The sequence below is a fragment of the Odocoileus virginianus genome, chromosome 30, assembly GCF_023699985.2.
Source record: "Odocoileus virginianus isolate 20LAN1187 ecotype Illinois chromosome 30, Ovbor_1.2, whole genome shotgun sequence".
NCBI classification, from domain to species: Eukaryota; Metazoa; Chordata; class Mammalia; order Artiodactyla; family Cervidae; genus Odocoileus; species Odocoileus virginianus.
In genome coordinates, this window is record NC_069703.1 from 22,468,268 (window position 1) to 22,480,285 (window position 12,018).

Below are 12,018 nucleotides of genomic sequence, written 5' to 3' on the forward strand. Positions count from 1 at the left end.
GCATACAAGGGTGTATGTATTTTAACTTTTGGGGAGGGGAGAAGGAGCTTAAAGTTTTCTTTTTTTTTTTAAACCCTTTTTTTCACTTTCATTAATTGTCTTACTATGAAAGGACCTTCTCTAATCTATAAATTCAGGCAAGCCCAATAAAGAAAACCTTGTTGGGAAGAATTTCCCCAGCTGTCAGATTCACTTCTTTTACAACCACAGTTGCCCTGAGATGCATTATGGCAGAATCACAAGCAGGTCTCAGAGCAGCCTGACTTGTCCACGTTCCAACTCCTGATACCACTGTGACACCTCATTTCAGTGAAAGTGAACGTGGGAGCTTAAAGTTTTCAAACACAAAAAAAGTAGAGAGAATGGCAGGTGAAATACCCATATCCTGATCTCACAAATTCAGCCGCCATCAACATTTTGTCACACTGGTTCTACCTGTTCCATTTTAAATTTTGTTATTGCTATCTGTTGTTGTTGGGTCACTGAGTTGTGTCTGATTCTTTGTGACCCCATGAACTGTAGCACACCAGGATTCCCTGTCCTTCACCATCTCCCAGAGTTTGCTCAAATTCATGTCCATTGAGCTGGTGATACCATCTAACCATCTCAACCTTTGTCACCCCCTTCCTCTCCTGCCTCAGTCTTTCCCAGCATCAGGACCTTTTCCAGTGAGTCAGCTCTTCACATTAGGTGGCCAAAGTATTGGAGTTTCACCTTCAACATCCATCCTTCCAGTGAATATTCAGGGCTGATTTCCTTTAGGATTGACTGGTTTGATCTCTTTGCTGTCCAAGGGACTCTCAAGAGTCTTCTCCAGCACCACAATTCAAAAACATCAATTCTTTGGTGCTCAGCCTGTTATTGCTATAGTTTTAAATTATTTTTTGGAAATAATAAGAACAGTGTGAAGAATTCCCATACACCCTTCACCCAGATTCACGAACTGTTAACATTTTGCCACAGTTGGTTTTATCGTATTTTTCTGAACCATATGACAGTAAGCTGTAAATACCATGCTCCTTTACTGTTGGAAAACTTGCATTTCGGGGACTTCCCTGGCAGTCCAGTGGTTAAGACTCTGCAGTTCCAGTGCAGGGAGCACAGGTTTGATCCCTGGTTGGGGAACTTCCCTGCATGCCATGCAGTGCAGCCCCCCAAGACTTGTATTTCTTAAGAGCAAGGATATTTACTTACATAATCACAGTATAAGAAATTCAACATTGATATAATATGATTTAACCTACAGCCATCATATCCCAGTTGTTCCAATAATGTTCTTTATACCAGTTTTTCTCCTGGTCTAGGTTCCAACCCAAGATCATGCTTTGTGTTTGGTTATGAGATCTCTTCTGCCTCAAATCTAGAACCATTCCTCATTCCTTCCTTAATTTTATGATAGTGATTGATATTTTGTGTGTGTCTGATATTTCTTTTTGGTTTGTGTAAATCTGATGTTTGGGTGTATCTGATTTTTTGTGTGTGTGATTTGATGCTGGTTATACATTTTTGGTAGAAACACTTGTAAGTGATGATGTGTTCTCTTAGTACATTGTATCTGGAGGCTGATGATGTTACTTATTCCCATTATTGGTGAAGTTACATCTATAATTTGGTTAAGGTGGACTAGGCAAATTTCTATTGCTAGTTTTTTTTTTTAGGATTATATATACTTTATATTTTAGAACAGTTTTAGACTTACAGAAAAATTGAGCACATAGTACAAAGAGTTCATATATTATACCTTGCCTCTATCTATACACAATTTCCCCTATTAGCATCTTACATTATTTTGATATATTTGTTACAGTTAGTGGAATCAACATTGATACACAGTTGACCCTTTAAGAACTTAGGGCTTGGGGGGGCGGTTACCCCCACACAGTTGAAAATCTGAGTATAACTTTATAGTCAGCCCTCCATACCTGAGGGTTCAACCAACTGTGTATTATGTAGTACTGTAGTGTGTATTTACTGAAAAACATTCACGAATAAGTGAATTCATGTGGTTCAAACATTAAGAGTGAACTGTATTATCAACTAAAACCTGCATTTTATTCAGAGTTCCTTAATTGTTACCCAGTGTCCTTTTTCTATTCCAGGATCTCATTACACATCATTTAGTTGTTTCCTTGGGCTCCTCTGGCTGTAAGAGTTTCTTTAGAAATATCTAGTTTTTGATAACCTTGACAATTTTGAGAAGTACTGGTCAGGCATTTTGCAGGATGCTCCTCTACTGGAATTTGCCTGGTGTTTCTCACGACTGGACTGGAGTTAATGACTTTTGGGGAGGGAAATCACAAAAGCAAAATGCCATTTTCATCATCTATCAAGGGCATATACTATCTACGTGATATCGACCTTGATCACCTGGCTGAAGTGTTTGTCAGATTTTTCTACTGTTACTACTTTTGCCTTACGCTACCAAACCCTCCCCCCCCCCCCCCCACCTTCCATACTGTACTCTTTGGAAAGAAGTCACTCTGCACACCCTAAACTTAAGGAATGTGGGTTATGCTTCCCCACCTTTAGGGCTGAATATCTACATTTTTTCTTTTAATTCTTCTGCATAGGAGAGTTGGCTCTTTATCACATTTGTGAACACATTCAACCATTTATTTATTTATTTATTTTTAAATTTTATTCATTTTTGGCTTCACTGGTTCTTCATTGCTGCATGCAGGCTTTCTCTAGTTGCAGTGAGTCGGTTTCTCATTGCGGTGGCTTCTCTTGCTGCAGGGCATGGGCTCTGGAGCACATCGGCTCAGCAGTTGTGGCACAAGGCCTTAGTTGCTCTGCGGCATGTGGGATCTTCCTGGACCAAGGATCAAACCCATGTCTCCTGCATTGGTAGGCAGAGTCTTTACCACTGAGCCACCAGGGGAGTCCTCAACCATTTATTTATACCAATGACTCATGGATATTTGTTTTATACTTTGGGTTATAAAAGCACTGTTACTTTAATTTTATTGCTCCAAGTATTGCAACTTTGGTCATTGGGAGTTCTTTGAGTTAGCTCCTGTTACATCTTCCCACCAGTCTGTTGTTTTGGTTTGTTTTGGTAACTTTCTTTCTGGCACCACCAGGCGCTTCCGGCTCATTTTGTGTATTTCCTGCCCTAGTCCTAGAATCAGCCATTTCTCAGAGGAGCCCTGGTTCCTGCTGTGCTTAGTTGCTCAGTCATGTCCAACTCTTTGCGACCCTATGGACTGTAGCCCTCCAGGCTCCTCTGTCCATGGGATTCTCCAGGCAAGAATACTGGAGTTGGTTGCCATCATCTTCTCCAAGGAATCTTCCCAACCCAGGGATTGAACCCAGGTCTCCCACATTGCAGGTGTATTCTTTACCACCAGGGAAGCCCTGGTTCCTGGTAATGGAGTGATATTAGAAACTAAGACCTGGGTGTTAGGTGTGCTTATTGCTACTACAGTGTTTGCTGTAGTATTTTAAAGTGCGCACGCACGCACACACACACACACACACACACACACACACAAGCAACTCCTTGGCATCATGTCATTTAATACCTTAAAGTATCTGGTAAAAAATAAGTATATCTTCTTAAATTATGTCACAATATCCATTCTGTGGCTGCCAACACATTACCACAAATTTGGTGACTTAAAACAACAAATTCTCTCATGGTTCTAGAAGCCAGAATTCTGAAATCAGTTTGTCTGAAGATCCCCATTTCCTCAGAATATTCTAAGGAAGAATGCATTCTTGTCTCTTCCACCTTCTGGTGCCCCCAGGCATTCTACTTAGCTCTGATCTCTCTTCTTGGTGACAAGTTGCCTCTCCCTTTTTTCTGTGTCTTCTCTGTGTCTGTCCCATCTCTTTCTGCCTCACTAGGGATTCTTCTTATTGGACTTAGGGCCCACCCAGATAATCCAGGAAAATTTATTAATCCTTTCAAGATCATCTCAAAATCATTAATCACATATTTTTCCAAATAAGGTAATATTTACAGGTTCCTGGAATTAAGACAAGGCTATATTGGGGGGAGGGGGGGTTGTCATCATTCAGTAAACTAACTAAAAAAAATAATGATTTCTTAACGTTATCTATGTTCTTAATGTCCCCTGTCTATATTCAGATTTCTCTATTGTCTCAAAGACAATTGCAGTTGGCTTATTTGAATCAGTATCTAAACAAGGTCCACTCATTGATGTGATTATGTCTCTTAAGTATCTTACAACATAGGAAACCTCACTCTTTTTTTATACTCTGAATTTGTTGAAGAAATGAGGTCATTCCTTTATACATTGGCCTACATTCTGGACTTGTCAGATGGCCTTCTTGTGACAATGTTTCTCTTTATTTCCTATAAACTGGAAGTTGGAGCCAAAAGCTTGATTAGATTCAGATTCAACTGATTTTTAGACAAAAATATACTACTTCCTAATGTTACTGTGTAGTTCAAATTGCATCACATCATGAGATATAATTTATAGCTGATCAATGACTGTTACCTGAATCAATTATTTATTAAGCATCTTTGCTGTGGCCCAGATTGCTTTCCTTAAATTAGTTTCATCTCTTATTGTTCCCATTATTTCTGTAGCAGACTATTTAGAAAAGCTCTTTTCGCCCTCCAGTTCTTTTGAGATCTCCTAATTCGTTAGAACCAGGGACATCTGAGTCTGAGGGGGCACAATCTATCTTGCCTGAGGAGATAATTAATTGAGTCAGTGTTTCCTAATGTTCACACTTGAAGCTCAGAAAGCAGATGATTGTAATTGGAGCCTGCTGCTTGGGTTGGGGTTAGGGGAAGGTAGGTAGAGCGAAGCATAGCGGATCTGGCGATCTCTTCTTTCCTGGGGTCAAACTCAAAGACTTTTAACTGGAAAGTACTACAAAAAAATTATTTAATGAAGTCCGAGTTCTTTGGTTTTAGAGGAGCGAATTAAGGCTCGGCCAAAGAAAGAGTCCATAGGGGTTAGGAAGAATCAAAGTACAGAGGATTCCGGAGTACCGGAACGTAGCCTTTCAGGGCTTTAACCTCGAGACTATATCTCCCAGAATTCCGCTCTGCGAGTCCCACCCGCGTTGAAGCGGCTGCGCGTGCGCGAGCCCTGTGACGGCCTCCTTTCCAAGCTCCATTAAACCCCGAGATTCCGCGCGCCTCCCTCCCTCCCTCCCTCCCGCTGGGATCGCCCCTTCAGGCCCTCGGTGCGTCCGCTGGGGGCGCGCGCAGTGCGTGTCTGGTGGCAGCCGCGCCGGCGGCTGAGAGCGCGGGTCGCGTGGCCGTGCGTGGTTGCTAGGGGCGCCTAAGGCCGCCCGCTCGCCCGCAGGCGGAGGGAGGAAGCAGCGCAGAGCCGGCGCCCAGCCGCGGCGAAGCTGAGCCTGCTGGGTAAGTGTGGCCGCGGAGCCGGGGCAGCGACCCTCTGCCGGCTCGACTCTCCCGCCCCTTCTTCTGTCCGGGGCCTTTTAACGCGGCTTCCAGCCTTCTGGCCGCTCCTGTCCCAGCCCTGTTTCCTGCCAGCCACCTCTCCATCACCTGGGAGGAGAGGGATCCACGGCCTCCTACCCTGCCAGGTCTTCGCGCCTCCTCGGAACCCCTCTGCACCCTTCCTTACCCCCTTTCCCGCCGCGCCCAATGAACTTAGTCGCCGCTCCTCTGGTTCCCCGAACCCTGCAGCATCATTTCACCGTAGGCCTCTGAGCCTTCTTTCCCGCCCCGCTGTAGTTTAAATTCCCCTCGCTTTAGTGTGAGCCCAAGCTCCTCTCAGGCCTCACGGCTGAATTTAACATGAATACCCCGCTTTTAACTTCCCATCTTCACTGTCTGTAGAGAAATACTTTCCTTAACTGTAGAGAATTTAACTCTTCATGTGTTCATCAATCCATTACTTCCTTTAATCATTCAACAATTTTTAATAAGCATCGACAAATACATAGTTAGCCAGGGCATTATTGAAGGCACTGGAGGATATAGAGGTGCACAGGACAGGTGTGTTTGCACCGAGTTTAGGGGAAATGTTAAGCATGTAAACGGCGTTTGTCATATTGGGTGGTGTGTGTTCTGATAGAACATTAGAAAAATATTTAACCCAAATTTATTTGGAAAACTCTATTATCTTCACATTTTCATTCTGCATCTAGGAAATGTTTTAATCCTTCCTTCCTTGGGGAGTTACTCCTACCTACTCAGATACTCCAGATTCCATCTTCCTTAACTTAGTTAGCTGTTGATTTAGGCAGTCAACAAGTAGCAGGGGGACCCTTTGGGAAAGTATTCCATTCCATCCTTAGTTGTTTGCAATAAATACTGAAGTACTGTTTGTATGAAAACCACCCCCCCCCTTAGTTCCCCAAAGTTACCAGCTCTTTATTGATTGGACTGAATGTAGCATTGAAAAATTGTCAGTTTTCTGGGAATAAAGAGGAGAGAGAACCTTCCAGATACAAAGTATCTTTAGTAAAGATACAGCAAGGCATGAAAAGAGAACTGGAAACAGTCTGACAGACCTGAGCTGGGTTTGGAGGGAACTTTCCTGCTCAATCCTATCTGACTCTTTCCTGTCCCGTGGACTGTAGCCTGCCAGACTCCTCTGTCCATGGGATTTCCCAGGCAAGAATACCAGAGTGGGTTGCCATTTCTTCCCTCAGGGAATCTTTCTGACCAGAAATCAAACTCGAGCCCCACTGCAGTGGAAGCTCAGTCTTAAGCACTGTAAAACAAGGGAAGCCCCACACACAGTTTTAGAAGAATCAATTTCCAGATCCTTAACTTCCAAATGAACTCTTCTAAAACTGACCTTACAAAAAAAGGAGAGTGTCATATCTCTTATGCTTCCAAATTTTACTGTAGTGTGTTATTCTGTGTATAAAAACTTCAAATTGGGGGTGGTCCCAAGATGGCAGAGGAATAGGACAGGGAGACCGCTTTCTCTCCCACAAATTCATCAAAAGATCATTTAAATACTGAGCAACTTCCACAAAACAACTTCTGAATGCTGGTGGAGGACACCAGGCACCCAGAAAGGCAGCCCATTCTCTTTGAAAGGAGGTAGGACAAAATATAAAACACAAAAAGAGAGACAAAAGAGTTAGGGATGGAGACCCGTCCTGGGGAGGGAGTCATGAAGGAGAAGTTTCCAAACAACAGGAAACCCTCTCACTGGCGGGTCTGTGGGCAGTTTTGGAATCTCAGAGGGCGACATAACCGGGAGGAAAAAAAAAAACCCACAGAATATGCACCTAACTGCAACTCCCAGCGGAGAAGTAGCCCAGTCGCAGGCATGCATCTGACACCAGTGATCGGGGGACTGGACAGGGAGGCGCGGGCTGCATGCTTTAGGGTAAGGACTGGGCCAGAATACCCTGAGGACAATCTGAGGGGGCTAACGTGAGATAGCAACCCAAACTGTGGGATAGCCAGAGAGGAAAAAAAAAAACTTTCCCGCGAAAGGCTCTGACCTAACCCAACCTGCAGCCTGGTGGGCTCAAGAACAAAGGATTGAGCAAATACCAAAGGAGAGCTAGCCAGCTATGTACAGGCTCCTCCCCCACCGGAGGCAGAGAGGCAGGTGTGTGACAGCCAGAGCCAGAAGGCAAGGGGCAATCTTGGCCCCAGAGACTGGCATCCTCCACCAAACTGTGAGCAGGCTCCCAGTTGCTAACCATGTCTTCCTGGATCCTGGACAGTTGACATCTGCCAGGAGGGTCGCAGCCTGAGATCAGCTCCCCAGAGGAGACACACGGCGCACCTGAGACTGTGCTCTTGCTGCGCACCTGGGAAACCGAGCGGCCGGCCTGGGGAGGTGATTAAGACACACGGCCCAGCTGGGACAGTGTGCTCGCCAAACACCTGGTCACCTGAGCTGCTTGGACCTGGGAAGGGCACAAAATGCACACCCAACCGAGTCTGTACCCTTGTGGAGTACCCAGCAACCTGAACCTGAGCAGCTTAGACCTGGGAAGTGCACGAAACGCAGGGCCTGCTTTGGACAGTTCCCCTGCAGGGTACCCTGGTGCCTGAGCAGTGTAGACCTGGAAAGCACATGCTGTCGTGAGCGGGGGCAAACCCAGTGTGTCCCAGACACTGCGAGCACTCCCCACACAACGCCAGTGTATTTGTTTGCAGCATTCCTCCCTCCCCGCAGCACAACTGAACAAGTGAGCCTAAATAAGTGACCACCTTACCCCCTTTGTGTCAGAGTGGAAATTAGACACTGAAGAGATGTGCAAAAAGAGGAAGCCAAAATAAACAAATGAGGGAACCGCTCTGCAAGTGACAGGTGCAAGAGATTAAAACCCGGTAGTTAACATTGACTAAGCATTGGAAGGGGCCTATTAGACCTTGAGAACAGTACAAGGTGGATCAAGGAACTATCTTGAAACTGAACTGACCCCACACTGCCCACAACAGCTCCAGAGAAAGTCCCAGATATATTTTTACTATTATCATTTTTTTATTTTTAAGTTCTTATTACTCCTTTAATTTTCATTTTTATAACTTACTATTACCTTGCAAAAAAAAAAAACCCCTGTTTTAAAAGCAAATTTCATATATATATATTTTATAATTTTTGTGATTGATTTTGTTTTGTATTTTTAATATTGTATTTTTGAGAGTCTAACCTCCACTCTAGATTTTTAATCTTTGCTTTTTGGTATTTGTTATCAATTTTGTACCTTTAAGGATCTAATCTTCAGTATCTTTTTTCACTTGGTGTGATTACTGGCTTGATTGTTCTCTCCCCCTTTGACTCTCCCCCTTCTCCCCCAGGTCACCTCTATCTCCTCCCTCCCCCTTCTCTTCTCTGCTTAACTTTGTGAATTTCTCTGGGTGTTCTGGGCTGTGGAGAACACCTAGGGAACTAATTACTGGCTAGATTGGTCTTTCCCCTTTTGACTTCCCCCTCTTCTCCACCTGGTCACCTCTATCTCCCTCCTCCCTCTTTTCTTCTCTGTGCAACTCCGTGAACCTCTCTGGGTGTTCCAGACTGTGGAGAATGCATAGGGAATTGATTATTGGCTAGATTGCGCTCTCCCGTTTTGACTCCCCCTCTTCTCCTCCTAGCCACCTCTATCTCCCACCTCCCTCTTCTCTTCTCCATGTTACTTTGTGAACCTCTCTGGGTGTCCCTCATTGTGGAGAATCTTTTCACCAGTAACCTAGATGTTTTATCATCTGTGCTGTATGGATGGAGAAGTCTTGAGACTACTGTAAGAGTAAAACTGAAAGCCAGAGGCAAGAGGCTTAAATCCAAAACTTGAGAACACCAGAGAACTCCTGATTCCAGGGAACATTAATAGACAAGAGCTCATCCAAAAGCCTCCATACCTACACTGAAACCAAGCTCCACCCAAGAGCCAACAAGTTCCAGAGCAAGACATACCATGCTAATTCTCCAGCAATGCAGGAACACAGCCCTGAGCATTAAAATACAGGCTGCCCAAAGCCATGCCAAACCCACAGACACCACGAAACTTACTACAGGACACTTCATTGCACTCCCGAGAGAAGAGATCCAGTTCACCAACCAGAACAAAGACTCAAGCTCTGCTAACCAGGCAGGAAACCTTGACAAGCCACTAGACCAACCCCACCTACAGGGAGCAAGCTCCACAATAAAGAGGAATCACAAACTTAACGGCCTACAGAAAGGCCACCCCAAACACAGCAATCTAAACAAAATGAAAAGGCAGAGAAATATTTAGCAGGTAAAGGAACATGATAAATGCCCACCAAACCAAACAAAAGAGGAGGAGATATGGAGTCTACCTGAAAAAGAATTCAGAATAATGATAGTAAAGATGTTCTTAAATCTTGAAAACAAAATGGAGTTACAGGTAAATAGACTAGAGACAAGGATTAAGAACATGCAAGAAATGTTTAACAGGAACCTAGAAGAAATAAAAAAGTCAATCAATTATGAATAATGCAATAACAGATCAAAAGTACTCTGGAGGGTACTAACGGTAGAATAACTGAGGCAGAAGATAGGATAAGTGAGGTGGAAGATAGAATGGTGGAAATAAGTGAAGCAGAGAGGGAAAAAAAAGAAATGAGGACAACCCCAGAGACCTTTGGGACAATGTTAAAACACCCCAACGTTCGAATCATAGGAGTCCCAGAAGAAGACGACAAAAAGAAAAGGCTTGAGAAAATACTTGAGAAGATAATAGTTGAAAACTTCCCTAACAGGGGGAAGGAAATAGCCACCCAAGTCCAAGAAACCCAGAGAGTCCCAAACAGGATAAATCCAAGGTGAAGCACCCCAAGACACATATTAATCAAATTAGCAAAGATCAAACACAAAGAGCAAATATTAAAAACAGCAAGGGAAAGGCAACAAATAACACACAAGGGGATCCCCATAAGGATAACAGCTTATCTTTCAATAGAAACTCTTCAGGCCAGAAGGGAATGGCAGGACATACTTAAAGTGATAAAAGAGAAAAACCTACACCCCAGATTACTGTACCCAGCAAGGATCTCATTCAGCTATGCAGGAGAAATGAAAAGCTTTACAGACAAGCAAAAGCTGAGAGAATTCAGCACCACCAAACCAGCTCTTCAACAAATACTAAAGGATCTTCTCTAGACAGGAAACACAGAAAAGGTTTATAAACTTGAACCCAAAACAACAAAGTAAATGGCAACAGGATCATACTTACAGTAATTGCCTTAAATGTAAATGGGTTGAATGCCCCAACCAAAAGACAAAGACTGGCTGAATGGATACAAAAACAAGACCCCTATATATGCTGTATACAAGAGATCCACTTCAAACCAAGGGACACATACAGACTGAAAGTAAAGGGCTGGAAAAAGATATTTTATGCAAATGGAGACCAAAAGAAAGCAGGAGTAGCAATACTCATATCAGATAAAATAGACTTTGAAATAAAGACTGAAAAGAGACAAAGGACACTACATAATGATCAAAGGATCAACCCAAGAAGATATAAAAATTATAAATATATATGCACCCAACATAAGAGAACCACAGTATGTAAGACCTTCTGACAAGTATGAAAGGGGAAATTAACAGTAACACAATAATAGTGGGAGACTTTAATACCTGACTCACACCTATGGCTAGATCAACTAATCAGAAAATTAGCAAAGACACACAAACTTTAAATGATACAATGGACCAATTAGACCTAATTGATATCTATAGGACATTTCACCCCAAAACAATTAATTTCACCTTTTTCTCAAGTGCACACACAATATTCTCTAGGATAGATCACATCCTGGGCCATAAATCTAGCCTTGGTAAATACAAAAAAGTTGAAATCATTTCAAGCATCCTTTCTGACCACAGTGTGGTAAAATTAGATGTCAACTACAGGAAAAAAAAAACACAACAAACTATTAAAAATGCAAACATGTGGAGGCTGAACACGCTTCTGAATAACCAACAAATCACAGAAGAAATTTTAAAAAATCAAAATATGCATAGAAACAAATGAAAATGAAAACACAACAACCCAGAACCTATGGGCTTCAGTAAAAGCAGTGCTAAGGGGAACGTTCATAGCAATACAAGCTTACCTCAAGAAACAAGAGAAAAATCAAATAACCTAATGTTACAGCTAAAGCAATTAGAAAAAGAAGAAATGAAGAACCCCAGGGTTAGTAGAAGGAAAGAAATAATTAAAATTAGGGCAGAAATAAATGAGAAGTAAATGAAGGAGACTATAGCAAAAGTCAACAAAGCTAAAAGCTGATTCTTTGAGAAGATAAATACAATAGACAAACCATTAGCCAGGGAGAATAATCAAATCAACAAAATTAGAAATGAAAATGCAGAAATCCCAGCAGACAACACAAATACAAAGGATCATAAGAGACTACTATCAGCAGCTATATGACAGTAAGATGAACAACTTGGAAGAAATGGACGAATTTTTAGAAAAGTGTAACCTTCCAGAACTGTACCAGGAAGAAATAGAAAATCTGAACAAACCCAACACAAGCATGGAAATCAAAACTGTAATAAAAAGTCTTCCAACAAACAAAAAGCCCAGGACCAGATGGCTTCACAGGTGAATTCTATC

The 12,018-nt window shown here is 42.7% G+C and overlaps 1 protein-coding gene across 2 annotated transcripts in view; it reads left to right on the top strand.

Annotated features, from left to right (window-relative positions):
• Positions 1 to 3,733: 3,733 nt before the first annotated feature.
• The window catches only part of TTLL4 (tubulin tyrosine ligase like 4), a 32,766-nt gene continuing 24,481 nt past the window's right edge, over positions 3,734 to 12,018 (top strand). Inside the window, exon 1 of one of the 2 annotated variants that reach the window (XM_020904765.2) lies at positions 3,734 to 3,954. The gene's annotated coding sequence lies outside the window, so the exon portion shown is untranslated. Of the gene's footprint in view, positions 3,955 to 5,086; positions 5,351 to 12,018 lie in introns of those variants that run through there. The other variant, XM_020904764.2, reaches the window with a different exon arrangement.